Source organism: Ahaetulla prasina, chromosome 1 (genome assembly GCF_028640845.1).
Source record: "Ahaetulla prasina isolate Xishuangbanna chromosome 1, ASM2864084v1, whole genome shotgun sequence".
NCBI lineage: Eukaryota > Metazoa > Chordata > Lepidosauria > Squamata > Colubridae > Ahaetulla > Ahaetulla prasina.
Genome location: NC_080539.1, coordinates 233,501,328 through 233,519,367, shown reverse-complemented (window position 1 = coordinate 233,519,367; position 18,040 = coordinate 233,501,328). Strand labels below are relative to the sequence as shown.

The 18,040-nt window shown below is 37.8% G+C and overlaps 1 protein-coding gene and 1 long non-coding RNA gene across 12 annotated transcripts in view; one reads left to right on the top strand and one right to left on the bottom strand.

Moving 5' to 3' along the window:
- LOC131203406 (uncharacterized) overlaps positions 1-12,218 on the top strand; it is a 62,046-nt gene extending 49,828 nt beyond the window's left edge. The window contains exon 3 of the long non-coding RNA XR_009156368.1: positions 4,764-12,218. This is a non-coding gene — a long non-coding RNA (uncharacterized LOC131203406). The remainder of the gene's footprint in view (positions 1-4,763) is intronic.
- ZEB2 (zinc finger E-box binding homeobox 2) overlaps positions 1-18,040 on the bottom strand; it is a 190,692-nt gene that overhangs the window by 2,069 nt on the left and 170,583 nt on the right. The window lies entirely within an intron of this gene.

The following is an 18,040-nucleotide window of genomic DNA, read 5'->3' as shown; positions in this document are numbered from 1 at the left end:
CGGAAAAGCACAATACGACAAAGAGATTATTGTAGCGGAAATATTCTTCAGAAACAAAAATCCAGCAAAGCATTCCCCGGCGCTCTTGAACTGTTTTATTTCTTTTTCAGAAAATGTTCAAACAAGAAAACAAACTTCATAGCTTCATGTAAGCATCTGGCCTATTCCCAGAATTAAAAAAAACAAAACCCAAAAACCAGCAACTTGAAAGCTCAGCAGTTGTTGCCCTCACATCCTAATGAATGAATGAACCACACAATGTTTTGAAAATATGAAAGCTGAATGTTCAAGAAAAGGCTTAGAGTATGCAATATCACAACAGGATATGGAGACCTTGTAGAGAAAGCATTTTTCTTTGGGTTGTTTTCCCCCCCCCGCAAGTTTGGGTTTTCTTCCGTGTAAAATTGGAAGTGTCTTGGCGATGTTTCGACGAAGTCTCATTCTTCATCTTCAGGCTTCAGCTTCGTGCTTCTGGGAGCAATGTGTGATCACAGCTGTTTCTTCCTTTTAACTGCTAGTGGGGTTTTTTGTGTGTCAGCATTGCTCCCAGAAGCACAAAGCTGAAGCCTGAAGATGACGAATGAGACTTCATCGAAACGTCACCAAGACACTTCCAATTTTACATGGGAGAAAACCCAAACAACCAAAGACCTACACACACACACACACACACACACACACACACACACACACACATATCACCATGATAGGCCAGTAGCAGATAGGAAGGACCAGCAAAACCACTGTACATTGTGAGGAAGTTTCCTCCAACAACAGATTGCAGAAGGTGGCAACAAGTGTTTGGGAGGAGAGTGTGTCTGCCATATGGCTTGTCTTATGTCGTCTAAGGCAGCTCGTTGCTTTCAGTCATGATGGAGGACAATGTCCAATTCTCAATGTTGGAAGAAAGCTGCAATTGCCAATTCATTTGGCTTCTGCCTATGAAGGGGGAGAGGGCAGAGTTAGGCTTTTTCTTTAAGGCAGCCACATTAACCTGAACTTTAAGGTGTCCTTGCAAGAGGCAATGTCAGGAGCAAGCAACTACTGCCACTCATAAATAGTGAAAGTCAAGAGTGAAAGTAAGTAACTTTATCTTTTACCACCTATAAGAATCTCCCCAGATTGTTTGCCTTCCCCTGGGAATGACCAGATAAGGTTTCATGGATCTTGGGAGAGGTTAAGGTTTTGCCTCTTATGGCTTACACAAGGACTCCAAGCTAGGCTCTTGCTTGACCCTTTCTTCCAGCCTAGTTTCCCAACAGGCTATCCTAGATGGCATGTGTCATATCTGTCATGGGATGTTTTTTTTTTTGTCCAATAGACTTCATAGAACTTATCTGGAAGTTTTTATTTGTTTAAAAAAGCACACATTATGTTTGTGTGAAGAAATGGATAAGTTATTGTTTATCTGAATCAAATTTAAGTTCAGACCAATTGAATACTGTATGTGTGCATTTGGGAAGAACTCCATGAATGTTATTACACTTTCCGCCACATGAAGTACATTCCCAGTCTATAAAACACATTTCTGTGTTTCTTCTACCATAACCCTCTTTTGTTTTGAAGTGATTACATGACTCTCCAACTTTTCCATAATCATTCAGGAAAATATAGTCCAACTATATGAAAGAACAGAGCCACCATGCAGAATCTGAAGGCAAGTTCTTTATTGAGAAATTCCTAGACTGCCTGAACTTTGAATAATATGGTGCAAAACATATGGTTATGGTGCAAAACAAATAACAAAAAAGAGAGACTTTAATAGGCAACTTTAAAAAAAGAAAAGCCTTAATTCTCTATTCTTTATTTTTAGCTGAAGAGCATTAAAAGCCAGGGGGAAATTAGCATTGTTGTGGAGCTGCTGATGTCAGCAACAAAGGTATTGATAAATACCTGATTTTATTTAAAATCTTCATATTTCATATTTCTTCTCACGGAATTATAAACACATGACTACAAACCAGGAATATGGTTACTTAAATGTTCACTCTTCCTAATTCATTTTTTTCCCATATAGCTTGCAGTTTTAAGGGTTATATCATGCCTTGCATCAAGATTATGATTACCGTTATATTAAAATAATATCAGATTTCAGGTGAGTCCAAATGCTGAATCTCAGATAAACTCTTGAAAGTCACAATGAGCACAAAGATCTCAAAATTGCAAAAAAGGTTATACTAAAATTAATCTAACATTTAAAATAATTCTAATTATTATCCAAATCAAGGCTTTACAGGCAGTGTCGTGCAATGAGTTGGGAAAAGCAAATGCAATATAAACATTTTAAAGAGGGAAATACTAGTTTTTATGACATTAAAACTCATATTTTGTTTGTGATTGACTGTACTTGAAGAGAAGTTGCACAAAATATGTACAGCTATGTGTGCTTAGCCATTATAAGTAATAATAATGATGATTAAACCATTGCTGATCACATGTTTAAAAAAGGAAAGGCACCTACTTAACAAAATGCTATTGTGTCAAAATGAGGATATATCTAAGGTGACATTACCATGCAAATGCTACAATAGCTTGCTTGTGCCATAATTTACCCACATGTACAAGCTATCATTTGTATGATGACATGATGGACATATCATCATTTACCTCCCTGATCACCCATGAGAAAAAGCAGTTTGAAGAACAGAAACAATGCCACCTCCCTCAAACTGAAGCCAGCTCACAGTAAAAAGCCAGAAAAAAGAATGACATGCATAGCACTAGGTGGTACTTAGGATTTCTCATCTAGCTTGAAATATTTTTGTGACTGTGCTTGGGATTTTTCCAGTTTAACTGTAGAGTAGAGCAAACAAATTGTAGAGATTTTCACTGAAATTTTTCAGTTCATTTCAGCTCATGCTCAGCCTTTTGCCTCCAGAAATTGTGTGGTGTTCCAACACTGGAGGTTTTTAAGAAGAGATTGGACAACTATTTGTCTGAAGTGGTATAGGGTTTCCTGCTTGAGAAGAGGATTGGACTACAAGACCTCCAAGGTCCCTTCCAACTCTATTCTGTTATTTTTGCTCGTGGATATGTTTGTTGGAACAAATGCTACGAAGAACGACAGTATTTGATGTGTAAGGATCCACATTATTCATCAATGCAATGTGGACAATCCTGAGCATGGATACGACATATTTCTATAAATAATGAACCTCACAACTAAGGGATTTTGATTTCACCCCAGCTGCCTTGGGTCAATATTCTCTTCCATTGATGAGACAAAATCTTTTCACTAAAGCAATCATCCAAATCTATTTCAATGAGGTGCAGAATGATGACAGGACTTTTTCCATGCCAAGGACATGAACAGAGATTTTTTTATTGCAAATGAGCTGATAGTGCAGAAAGTCCCATGGTCAGGCTTTGGACAAAGCAACATTCTCAGATTTACTGACATTGGCTCTTGATAACCATGGAATACCTTTTACCGTACCATGACTATCTCAAGAGGCTACTTAATAGTTTTTACTGTTTCAGGTTCTGAGGGACTTTAGACTAAGTAATCCTAATGATGCTATAGGTTCTTTGAAACCTTTTGTTATAATTTCTCAAAATGGGTAAACTCAAAAGTATTACAATTATTGTAAAGATTTGAGATGGAGCAAGTTAGAGTTTGTTTGGAGAAGAATTATTGCCTCACACATACATTACATGTATAGCAACTGATTATGGACAGAGAAAAGACTGCACTTCTGAGAAGTCAATGTGGAAGCCGTTCCCCTTCCTTTTTAAAAAATAAATAAATAAAATCTCACTAACTTTAGGAAATAAAATATTTAATTCATAATGTTATATATGGACATAACTGCTCCCATGTAATAATTCTGGAGCAAGCTTTTTGGGAATATTATGAATATTGTCTACGGTTGGTGGGTAAATATGGTTTGGTCTCACAACAGATGGATAAATCGACCACAATTTCAACTGGGAAACTGTGAACATAGCAGACCAAGACAAAGCCAGAAAATGCTAGAGAATTTCTGGAAACTTACCATTCAGACAAATCAGCCATTGATAGACCCATAGAAGCAAAGCATATTTACACCATTCAAAAGAGACAACACAGAGCTAAAAGGGAAACAAAAATACCCAAACACAATTCCTCTAACAGCCAAAACCCAGATAAGCAGGGATTAACACCAGACAAACAATCAAGCAGAAAACCATACCCAATCAAGGAATGACCAAAGATAAAAACCCTACTCCACCAATCCTGGCAGGGCAGGGTTTAAACAGGGAGCAAACCAGTGGTGGGATTCAGCCAATTCGCACCGGTTGTTAACTTTCTGAGCAGTTTGGCAAATTGATTGTTGGAAGAAATTATTAGGGCAGAGAACCGGTTGTTAAATTACTTGAATCCCATCACTGGAGCAAACCCCATACTCACTAACACAAATGTTATCAAGCTGAGCAATGAAATGTCTGCAAGCAAACAACCAGGCTCAGAGAGCACCAAGGACTTTGCAATAAGAGGCCTTTATATATTAGAGCCTCTTTTTTTCTAGACCAGCTAATAAACACTTGGTTTCTCCAACAGCCAGTAGCTATTCATAACAACTCATTATTATTTTCTCTCAGACTATGCAGTTTTACTTGCAGGACTAACTTTCCTTCCCTATCCTCCTTGCACATCCTTTTCAAATGCCCAAATGTAGCATCCTATGTTGATTTTCTCAGACCATTATCTCATTGGAAAAGTTCTTACAACATACATTGATGTTTTCATCTTAAGTTTCTAATTCTGATGATCTTTCCCTTAGAACCAAACCTTCTGACCAACTCTGACAGGCTCTTCTGAAAACACAGGTGACCATGATCGCATTTGGTAACGCCACAGATACCACCGGCCATGGTAGCTCAGGCTGGTAAGAAGCCTGTTATTAGAACACAGCAGCCTGCAATTACTGCAGGTTCAAGCCCGGCCCAAGGTTGACTCAGCCTTCCATCCTTTATAAGGTAGGTAAAATGAGGACCTAGATTGTTGGGGGGGCAATAAGTTGACTTTGTAAATATACAAATAGAATGAGACTATTGCCTTATACACTGTAAGCCGCCCTGGGTCTTTGGAGAAGGGCGGGATATAAATGTAAATAAAAAAAATAAAAATAAAAATAAAAATGTGAACAGGCTGGACATATTGCAGCCCATATTGGCTGCAGTATATGTAAGCATAAACTGTAGCAGGTGTACATGGTAATTTTCAGAACACATTCAGCACGATTTGAGCTTATACCCAGAGCTTACTTGTTCATATTCATAGTCTGATATGATACTCGGTAAGAAGGATTATATCCTTCTCCATGGAAATGTATGCACAGATGCTGAGCTTCAGGCTGGGAAGGGAAGGAGAGAGGGAGGGAGGGAGAGAAAAGCACCAGCCTTCTCTTGCTGATAACAATCAGTCCATGGCAAGGTGGTCATGACAATCATTACTATGCAGCTAGAATGTGCTGGCTTTCATTGTGGCATTGCCAGCAAGACTCTCCCTAGCCATGAGTTAGTAATGGGAGGCCAGTACTCTCCACTACAAAATCTGGGCTAAATCCAGGGTGCACTGACAGTTTTATATGACTGTCTCAGTACAGAGCTATCATAGAACACTTGCTAGGTAGCATATCCCATAAGTAATAAGGACAATAGATCTTGTGTCAGAGTATAAAACAGAGTGAGAACAGTTCATAAGAAAGTAAACGAAATGAGTAACTTTTAAGTGCAGGGCCAAATCAGTTCCTGAAAGGCATACATTTTTAAAACTGCCCTTATACAACCAGCAAAACTCCTAAATGACCACTATTGAGGTGTAATTGAGTAAACCCTTAATATTTAAACAAGTATTACCTATCTGTTGTGGTTTACTAATTTAGCTGGGACATTTTATATATATATATATATATTAATTGCAGATAGTCCTCGATTTACAACCATTCATTTGGTGACTGGTCAAAGTTACAACGGCCCTGAAAAAAGTGACTTATGAGCAGTTTTCACACCTATGACCACTGCAGTATCCCCATGGTCATGTGATCAAAATTTGGCACTCAACAACTGACATGTATTTATGAGAGCTACACTTTCCTGAGCTCATGTATTCCCCATCTTCCCAGCTGTTTTCCAAAGAGCAAAGTCAATGGGGAAATCCAGATTCATTTAACAACCGCATGATTCACTTAACAACTGCAGTGATTCACTGAACAACTGTGGCCAAAGAGGAAGTAAGATGTGACACAATTCGCTTAAGCACTATCTTGCTTAGCAATAGAAATTTTGGGTTCCAATGTGGTCATAAGTCAAGGACTATCTGTATACATTCATAACAGTGTATCAGGATATATTTTGAACAAGAGGGAACTTAAATGGGGAGTATCAGAAACATTTCTGGGAACATAACGTCTAGAATTATAACAGCATAAAGATTTCATAGCTTATGGCATATTTGAAGGACATAATATCCTTCAAATCCTTCAGGTAGACATGGGTTATGCCAGTAATGCCAACCTGAATCCTGGCAAGTCCCAGTATTTCTTTGCCAGCATAAACATCTAGGCATGTTGGTTGGGAAGTCTGAAAGATACCAAATTAGTGACTGCTCTCATCCGGGTATAGGGATGACAATTAGAACTGGGTGCTGAACCTGATTATAAAGCAAAAGTTGTTGTAAATTGGAATGAAGAACTGTCTTTGCCACCCATACTTTGAGTTGTTTGGGGTGGTTTTTTTTTAATGAATAGTAAGGCCTTGATGGCCCAGGAGTTTTATAGGGCAAAATCAAAGTGGTATTATATTAATATGGTTTTAATCTCAATTAATTTTTGGTTGTGCTGTATATTTTTATAGATCTCCATTCATTTTATATTGCCTTTTTTAGATGATTGTTAGCAAGTTGTGAAAAAGAACTATTAAATGCATATGGTGGTAATTATCTAATAAGTGAGCCTTTGACCTATGATCCATTTTCAAATAGTTTTAAGTGGACAAGCTAGTCTCCCTTTTTCTTTTTCCTTTACTTCCTTAGCAACTAAATTGAAAAAGGGTTCTGACTAACTCAAAAGCTTGCTACTTTGAAATATTTCCAATGAAAAGGCATGAAATTACGATCACACAATCAGACTCATGTGAAGCAGATAATTCCAAATCTCCGTTCCATGTGAATTTCATGCCAGCTGCACCCTCAACATCTTGGCAGCAGAATGGATTATTATCACAATTTTTTTTTGTTGAAATGATAACTGATGGACATATGATAGGAAGAATAGCTTTCACTCCCATAGACAGCAGGAAAACCAGCCATATTAACTGACCTTAGGTACGACTTCCTAAGATGGAAGGAGAAAGAGAGAAAGAACCAGTTATTTAAAATCTGAACAAGGAATAAACTGTTATTTTTTTAAAAAGGAAAATCCTCCTAATTACTTTGAAAACATATGGGCATAAATGCTGGATGATTAGGGAGGGAAGATTTGAAAAAGCAGACAAGGAAAAAAATGTTGGTGATGCATATGTTCCTAATGTAAAAGAAATCACATGAAGAGTTGAATGCTTAGGAAGAATGGATGGCTTTCAGATCAGTGGTATACTCATAGCTACAGAAAAATGGAGTTTGAACGGGCCTTATTAGGCCAGGCTCCTGAACCCAAGATACAGTTCCTTGGTACAAGTGAAAGATTCCACCCTCTATCTATGTATCTTGTTCTACTGTTGGCATGTTTAAGCTTAAGCAAAGCAAAGCTAGAGTAGCAACGAACTGCAGGGTTTTATGTTTTATTATGTCTCAATTTAACCTATTCTCTGTGAAAAAAGATAGATCATTCAATACTTTTAGTTTTTGATGCCTTCTCCCCCTTTTTTCCCTGAGAGATTTATTTATTCTTTATTCAATCCAGCAGGAGACCTTTAATACAAAAACACTATGCCGCTATTTTATACTTCTTTGTTTTTCTGGTCATCAAACAGAATTAAGCCTTTTCTCATTGGATGTTTGGACAATCTGCTCTATGATGGAGATCCCTTTGAAATGATCTGGATGGAATTAATGAGGGGAAATTTTAAAGCTTTTCTTAAGACAATTTCAGTTATATTGAAGCATGCATACAGATCTAGATATATGATTCTTGACCAAAAAATGTCTTGCTATAGGAGTAATTATATATTTTGACAAAGTTTGTATTGTTCAAATACTTTTGTTTGGGATATGTTGACCTTTAAGTAAGAAATCACCTAATTTATCTTCTTTGTCCTTTTTTAAAGCTCATTATTTTATGGAATAAAAGTTACATTGTTGTTGAACGTGTAATAATATTTCATCACAACCATAAACGAGAAATTATTATATGCTTGACACCTTTAACAAATATTGGCTATGGATTTTCTTATCGAAAGATATGAGAAATAATTATATGTAATCATTTAAAAAAAGCTATCTAAAGAAGGGGTTCCCAACCCCTGGGCCCCAGCCCAATACTAGGCCCTGGCCTTTTGGAACTGGGCTGTACGAGCAGTGGGTGAGCATGTGCGTACATGCAAAGCTCCCCTCGCATGAGTGGCAGCTGCTTAAAACTCCCTCCTGTCACTCGCATGGAACTATCCCCTCTACCCCCCTGCTGGCCGCCAAGCCAGAAAGATTGGGGACCGCTTATCTAAAGACTCATATTTTCATTGTCAAGCATAGTAACACATAAAAGTCACAAATATAGTCACTGACATGTCTGTGTTTTAAAAAGTTGTATGTTTCCTGATTTTAGTGGTATAAGCATGAATAGTTTTGGGAAGTGAACAATGTAAGTAAACAATGGAGAAATGCCTGATGCTGAAGGTAGATTAGGAATCATTTGGCCAAAGGTCTGATTTTCTAAAGGTTTTCTTGAAGCTATTTAGGGATTTGGATGGTAAAAATAGTCCCAGTGGGGATGGTTTAATGGACAGAGTTGAAGTGAGGCGGTTAAAGGTGCGTTATAAATGCAATTGGGTGTAATTGCAAATACTACACTTACTCTATTGTTAGTAAAAAGAGAAACCTCCATTTCTGGTATAAATTTCATCAGCTTTAAATTTATTCCAGTAAATTATATATTATTGAAGTATATAAAAAAAGAAGCCCTCATATTTAAATCTAGTGGCAGAAAATTATCTCCAAACAACATATGATGTTTTATGAATCAAACTCTGAAGAAGGAAAACCCATGAGATGAGAATTCAGAAAGACAGCAAAAGAAAGCTGATTTGCTATGAAAGCTGAACAACAATATTTTATTCAACCAGTGAGAAAATAAAAGTGCAAGTTATATCAGCATGAATGCTCCTCAAAAAAAAAAAAACACGTTCCCATTGCATGTTTTATAATAATAATAAATACAGCCACAGAGATCCTTACCAATCCACTTAAAAAGCAAGATAGAACTTATCATGAAACAAGGTAACAAGGCCTCAGAATTGAAATGCATGGCTTATGTGTGTGTGTGTGTGTGTGTGTGTGTGTGTGTGTGTGTATGTAGGTCTTTGGTTATTCGGGTTTTCTCCCGCGTAAAATTGGAAGTGTCTTGGCGACGTTTCGACGAAGTCTCATTCGTCATCTTCAGGCTTCTGCTCCCAGAAGCACGAACCTGCTTCTGGGAGCAGAAGAACCTTATATATATTATAACTTTACATTTGAAAAAATCAGACTAAATGAATTCTGTGTAAAGTTTGAAGCTTCATGGGTCAATCAGAGGAACTATATAAACAGGAGAAGAGTCTTTGTGCCTTAGCTCCAACCCTATGGAACATCAGGCCCCTCAAGGTGAGATCCTCATCCACCCTGTTGGCCTTCTGAAAGGGCCCAAAAACCTGGCTCTGCCAACTAGCTTTTAGAGCCCAATGGGAGCATCCAACTCTGGAAGTGGTTAGGAGATTAGGAGAAGATCCCCTTTATACATGGACCCTTTTAACCAGATTTTTTTTAGTCAACTTTTAATTTTTTAAAGTTTTAATTTTAATGCTAAATGTTTAAACATCTTTTTATAGTGCCCAGAGTCACTTGATAGTAAGATAGGTGGCATATAAATTTAATAAATTCAATAATTCATTCATTCAATCAATCAATCAATCAATATTCTGCAGGAAATTCCTAGAACAGGACTAAAACAAAGATTTTTTTTCTCTCCTCTTCCTTAAATGTTTACAGATAATAACTACCAAGATGTAGTTCTGCTGTATCTTTTCCAGGTAAATTCTTCTCTTCTTTTCTTAAAGGGTATCATATTCCTGATTAGTACTAGATCTCAGCATGGTGCTCATGCAGGGGTGGGCTTCAAAAATTTTAGCAAGGGCTTCTCTGCTCAGTTTCTGGGTGGGCAAGGCCATGGTGGGCATAGCCTAGTTGGCCTCCTGCACCACGGTGGGTGTGGGTGTGTTTTTGCCCTCCCCAGGCTCTGGAGACTTTCCTCGAGCCTCCGAGAGGACGAAAATGGCCACCCCAGACTCCTTTCCAGCCTTCCTGAATGTCCAGTAGGCCCATTTTTCACTCTCCCCAAGATTCCACACGCGCCCTGCACTTACCTGCATCCAAAATGGGCCGCATGGGGACTCCTGGGAGGGGCGGGGCAGGGTGGGAGGGGCCAGCCAGGAATGGGATTTTGGGGTTCTCCAAACTGCACAGAGTCTTAGCTAGAGGTTCTCCCAAACCCCTGCAAACCCCCAGCAGCCGACCCCTGTGTTCATGACATTCTGTTCATCATTCTGTGCTCATATCATCTAAATAAGATTCAAAGCCCCAAATAAAGCAAGTGGCTCAAGTTCGCTCTATATGACAGAGCAGAAAATTGATCTTTTTGAAGTCCAGAATTATATGTCCTGGAATCTGCTAGGCTAATATCCTGTCTACTTTCCTGAAAATAGCTATTGTATTCTCCAAGTTGCTTGTGATAAATAGGAATTGCCCTACGTGACCAGTCAGAGCTGCTTTTGTAAGTGAAAAGCTGCTTAATGATTCAGATATAGACCACTTGGTTGTGATGTGTTACTTAGGTAGGTAACTGTGAACACAACAGCTACTAAAACTTATTTTCATAGCTGGGTAGCTTTCTTAGCATTAGGTCTGAGACTATTTTAACTTCAAGCACCTCTAAAGAAAAAAATTAGATATCTACGTTTGACATCTGACCTAAATTCATGGTCATACAGACTCTGATCAGGTTCCAGTTGGTTGTCTGGAACTGTTGACTGCTACCAACAGCTATAATAAAAAGTGGCTCTAAATAAATATCTCTTAAGCTAACAGAAATTGAAATCTTGTGTACTCATGTGAACTACTGATTCCTGCTTCTCTTCTCCTGGTATTTTTTACCCTCCAAGGAAATGGAAATGGGTTCAAAACAAGACTATATGTAACTTGTCATACATATATCTTTCCTTTATAGACCAATTGTTACATGCTCAGGTGCCAAGCTAATGTTAACAGGTTGAACAGCTCATCACAACCTGCAGTTAAGATAATTAGATACTGGGACGACTTCCGGTGTCCAGAGGCAACGGTCGTCTGGAGGCTTCTCCTGCCCCCAGCGCCCGAATCCGGCCGCCGCCGAGGCCCCTAGGGGCCAGGTGTTCCGAAAAGGACACCTGCCGCACGGACGGCTCGCCAGGGGTCTCCCAGCCGACATACAGGACTGGGGGGACCGATGCTGGCGCGTCCTAGGCTCGGCGGGGTTTGGAGGCCACGGGCCACGGCCATTATTATGGTCGTCGTCTGGGCCGCTGTGCCCGGTGACACCGGGGCTTTGGATTTATAACTGCAGCAGCCTGGTGGTGAACAGGGAACGGAGAAGAATTGAGGAATGGAGAAGGGAAGGGGATATCGGTAAACGCGAGTGGAGTGCTCCGGAGTGCGGGGGGGTTTTTCTCCCCTGCGGCTGGAAGGAGCACGAGTCATTCTGGAGAGAGGAGAACTTAAAATAAGAAGATTACTGGTTTTGTGGAGCTCTGGAGAGAAGAGGTGATGGAGAAATTTAGGAGGGAGGGTTTGAGCCGCCTCCCCCCCCTGGGGAACAGTGGTGGCGCCCAGCTTCCGCCTTCACTATGAGAATCTTGATGACATCACTTCCCTTCGGCTTCCTGGTTGACTAACTGTACTCTGGACTCGTTGCTCCTGTGAGTGCCCCCTGGTGGATCCGGAGGAAATTACAAGGATACTGTGCTTGCCTGAGGATTTTGAATTTTTTTTTTCTAAATGGCAAAGGTCAGAGACCAACTGCTGGAGAGATGGAGAGAATTCTGGAAAAGTTATCCAATATGGACAAGAAACTGGATGATTTGCAAAGAGGCCAAACGGAAATAAGAGCAGAAATTGTGACTATCCAAAAGGATTTAAAGGATACTCAACAAGTCTCAGCAGAAAACAAGCAGAAAGTGGAAGGTCTGAGGGTGAGATGCGGCAGTGCAGAAAAGAGAGGAGACGACAGGCAATGCTGTGCTTGGACTACAGATGGATAAAATGTCTTATTTCCTTAGGTTTCAAAATTTGGAAGAAGTGGACCAAGAAGATTTGAGAGATGTTGTGACTAAATTGTTGGGAGAATTTCTTGGGAGAGGTGTTGATTTCATGAATTGGGATGTGGATCGAGTTTATAGAGTTAATTCACAATATGCACGCACGCATGCAGTTCCCAGAGAGGTTCATGTCAAATTTGTGAGAAGAGAGACGAGAGATGAAATTCTTAGAAAACATAGGAGTGGGGCACTGACTTACAGGGGCAGGGAGATAGCCATTCTGAGGCAGATTCCCAGACAGGTACGTGAAATGAGAAAGAAATATTACTTTTTGTCAAGCAAATTGTACCAGAAGGGAGTAGGCTTCAGATGGCTGATGCCAGAGGGATTGATGATTTTCCGGGAGGGCATTATGAAAAAAATTAGTACAATTGCGGAGGCTACGGCCTACGTGGAGGAACACAAAGCCCTCCTGGAATCAGATGACCCAGGAATTGAAGAAGGGGAGGTTATAGACCATGGGGCGGTGGCGGCTGCCGCTGTTGCGGCCCTGGAGTTGGGTCAGGCTGAACCCAGAGTTCTGAGATCCAAAACTAGGAAGTGATAAAGATATTTGGTATTGTGTTGGTTTTCCTTATTCTCTTTTGTATGATATTCTGTTTATTCTTGACCCTTCTTTATTGCGTATGTAAGATTTGTAAACTTAGCTACTTCGTGTCACCTGCTTGCCATATGGCTGTTGTATGTGTTAAAAAATTTGAGTAAAATTCTTATCTTGGATGAGAAAAATGAAAATTTACCATACCTGATATGTATTTGTATAAACCTTTTTTTACCAATAAAAACTTTTTGAACAAAAAAAAAAAAAAAGATAATTAGATACTGATCAGCAGTGCTATTTTTTTAACTTTTAGATGCATATTAGAATGTTTATTAAAATTTGCAAAGCACCATCCAGGGTTAGAATACCGCTGGACCATAATATAATTTAGCCTAAAGACATGAAATGATGTGATGTTACAATATTGGTCATATTTCATTTTAGCATGTGCCCACCATTACCAAGGTAGTAAAACAATGAGGTAGAGAGGAAGGATCTTTACATTCAGTAGGACTTAGGACAGTAAGGTCCATGACCTCATATTTGCTCACTCGTCAAATATTGTGGTGCTTCTTCCTGGTTCATGTAGGTTCATACATTATAGTATTATATTGGCTATTATTGAAAGCACACCTGTATCATGGAGATATTGGAGAACTGGGTATAGCATATAGGACTTAAATTGTTTATTCCATGGTATAAACTTGGAAATTACATATGGTGATTTCTATAGAAGTGTGTCAATCCAAAAGAGCTTTTGATTTGAATACTCCGAACATATCAGTATTAGATATAATTGGTTACAGCTGATTTTTAGTTTTATGATTTTACCAAAGATGATGAATCACTTTTGTTGACCATTGATCCATATTTTATGTAATTGTGAGCTACCTAGAAGCTGTGACTTGAGGCAGCATACTAATTTTATTAAAATAACAATAGAATAAGAGTCACTCCAAGAACCACAACATGGCAAAGAATTCTAAACAAGACAATTTACAAAAAAGATAAATACTAATCCTAAAAATACTTAACAATAATTCAGAAAACTACTTTAGTGCTTCTATTTTTAAGTTAATAAATACCATAATGGGGCCAAAGCCTCAAAAATATTTTAGTACAATTAGCTACAGAAGAAAAAGAGAATTGCATCTTTAGAGAGATCAACATTTTGGGTTCATTAAACTAAGTTTGTTATTTGTGTTACTCTGGAAAAACCGGGGAAGGAGGGGGGAACGCTAAATGTCCCCAAAAAAGATGAAGAAAGGATAACTATTCAGACATGGAAAGTAAAGGTTAATTGCAGTTCAGGGAGTCTTGCCCTGAACACAGATTGAAATTTCGCATATATATTACTAGATGAGACAGCCATTCCATTGTGCAGCTTTCCCCATAACTTTATCAGTTTAATTTGCAGTTAATTTAACGTTAGCAAAGGAGGCCGAAGAAGAAGAAAAAGGTGAGTGGCCTTTACATTCTCTTGGAAATAAACTTCAAATGGATCGCTACGTAAGGTACATAGTAGAATATCAAGAGCAGCTAATGTTGGTTTGCATGTCTTTTTCCTATTGTAGTGAAAAGAATTGAGAGTTGCTGCTGTTATTACTCTTTTCATGTTGCTACCATTACCGTAAGTGACTTGATCAGAAATGTCCACCAAATTACTTCTGGCTGCAATCCCATACCCTTATCTGGAAAAAAAAAGCCTACATTTCATCAGTGGGATTTGCTTTTAAATAGGCATGACAGGAACCAGGCTGTTTGTTTGACCAAATCTCTTTTTTACTTCCTTTGTAGAATTTAGGATAACATATTTCCTGTTAGCTCCCTGATATATGAGGTCTGTAAGCCAAGCAGGTATGTAACCAGTGATGGGTTTCAAAAAATTTTCTACTGGTTCTGTGGGTGTGGCTTGGTGGGTGTGGCATGGCTTAGTGGGCATGGCTTGGTGGGCGTGGCATGGGAAAGATACTGCAAAATCCCCATTTCCTCCCGATCAGCTGGAACTCAGGAGGCAGAGAATAGATGGGGGGTGGGGCCAGTCAGAATTTTTACTACCGGTTCTACAAATTACTCAAAATTTCCGCTACTGGTTCTCCAGAACTGGTCAGAACCTGCTGAAATCCACCTCTGTATGTAACCTATTCAAAAAATCCAGGAGGATTCTTCCACTAAGATGTTATAGGAACCCTGACAAAACAGGAAAGCAGTCCAGACCTTGCTCCTCAAAAAATTGAGTTGGAACTATCCCCTCCTCCACTTTTGATTATCTCTTAGTTAGGCTCCAAATATGCATAGAGAACTGCTAATGTTTTAAGAAGTTTTCAGCAAAACTGAAAGGAACTCAAATCCAGATATGCCGCCTTTTTTGTCCCCCTGTGGCAAACATTTAAGATATGTGAACTTCACCTCTCAGAATTTCCTAACCAACATGAAATCCATTTCTTGATAGAGTTTTATTTCTTCCAGAATTTAACTCAATGCATTGTTGATTTTTAACCTCATTTTAAAAATGGGAAAGCTAAGCAATATTTATAAACATAGAGTTATTATATCCTGAAATACATCCTTGTTGGCTGAAAATTGGATTATATACTTCTTGTTTTGTTTTGTTTTTCTGCACAATCTTTTTGCAAATCAAAATGATGTAACAGAATTTAGCCTATCAAAATTCTCAGTCCTTCCACTTTCAACCAATATCTATAGATCTCATGAATGAACAATTTTGCAAGATTCAGCTATATCCCAATATATAACTAGAGGATTTTTAATATTAAAGTTTTGGGTTAACAGCAGCAGAAGTAAATAATAGTAAATAATATTTGCTTGGATGTAATAACATCATTTAGGAGAAGGTAGGTGCAGGAATAAAATGCTTCCAAAATTTCCCATGTCATACAATTTAATATATACTTCCATCTAAATAATGTTTTGTAGGTTAGGTTTAGGTTTATATACTTATAAATGAGCCACACAATGTAATCCTCCTTGAATTTTCTCTCATTTATCCCATAAATATAATGTTCTTTAAATAAATACCATCTTCTTTAGATGTATTTTAAATAGGTTAGGGAACATAGCACATCCAATATTGCAATGATGTTATCTGTCATTTTATAAAGATTCGCAGAGAAACACTGATTGTCTTAAAGAAACTAAGAGGCAACAAAGTATCAATAACTGAATTAATTTACTAGCAATTAATGTGATTTTAATATGTTGCAATTTTGGCAGATTTTTTTTCCTATTTTTCATTGCCATTAACAAAATTAACGAGTAAATTTTCACAGCCATACCCAAAAGTTGCATTGAAAGGACAGGATTAGAGTATCTTCATACCAAGCATTTATATACTTTACAGCTAACTATTCAAGAGCAGTAGTTTCTAAGATGATAAGCTGTCAACAATGAGGAAAGGCATTAATAGATTAGATTGGAGGGATTGCTAACTCTTATGATGAATTAAAGTTGGTGAGTGCCACCAGCTTCACATTCCAGTGCAGTTGGGAAAGATATTACAAGAGTAATATTTGCTGGGCTGTATTCTCAAATGGAAACTCATTCTATGTTAGTAAATAATGCAGGAAGACCAGTGAGGATATTTACAGATGCAGGCTTTCATAAATTAAAGTAAAAGATTGTTTAGAGGAATAGATATTCAATCAAGGTTGACTCAGCCTTCCATCCTTTATAAGGTAGGTAAAATGAGGACCCAGATTGTTGGGGGCAATAAGTTGACTTTGTATATAATATACAAATAGGATGAAGACTATTGCTTAACATAGTGTAAGCCGCCCTGAGTCTTCGGAGAAGGGCGGGGTATAAATGTAAATTAAAAAAAAAATATTTGAAAATCTTATATATAATAAAATCATTTATTCAAGAGAAATGTATCCTGGTTTTTGTTAACAAACAGGAGATCTGTGCTGCAATGCACAAACAGATATTTTGTTGTTTTTCTTCATATTTAAAATATGGAATGCACTGGTTCTTTTCTTTTCAAACTTCTTTTTTACAGACAGTAGAATAAACACCATTGCTATGAAATATTATCGCAGCTTTTCAGGAACATGTGTTCCTTTGTTTAAGGCATCGTTCTCCAAATAGTTTCTCAGATGAAATGAGATTAAAATACCCAGAAATCCCAAAGTTTGGTCATGTTGGTTGGGGTTCTGAAATTTGTAGTCTTAACACTTCTGGAAGAAACCAGATGGAAGAAAGCTAAATAAGATTTCTAGAACATAACAAAAGAAGTCCCAAAAATGACTATGTCTATCTATCTAGCTTTGCATTAAAAGAATATATAACATATATTTTAAAAGCAGATTCCAATGTCAATCATCTTTCTTTAGTTTACTATTCCCAAATTACTAATTACTGGATAATTCTCAAGATCCAGATTTGTGTATAATTTTCTCCATATCTGTAATACTGTATAATATAGATGCCAGAATACTAAGCATTTCTGAATTTTAGTATAAGATCTGGGACTTTCGTCTATATCTATAGGTGTATATTTTTGTGTGTGTATTTATATTATAACATGTGTTATTATATTTATTTTTAGATTGCTATTCTGTAATAACTTCCAGCTTTTTACCAAAGTTGATGATAATATCCTTATATTTTCACAATATTCTGTAATCAGACCTTCTTTTCATGATGTAGGTATCACATGGAGGCCATTCACTGTGGCTCTGTGCAGTAGTTAAGTGCACACAACCTAGCAGAGCAATTTTAAGAAAACCTCCTGAAAGCAGTCATATTGTGAGGAATTATTCCTTAGAAAATAACAACTATACTTAACAATATATATTTTATATGACTGATATGAAAGAAGTGGTGCAGAAGCAAAAAAAAGCAACAGAAAAACCAACAAACTTCTAAAACAGAAGTCCCTCTTGACTCTAAAAATTTAGTTCTCTTGTCTGTGTTAATGCACATGCTTATTTATTTAGAAAGAATACATTTCATGATCTA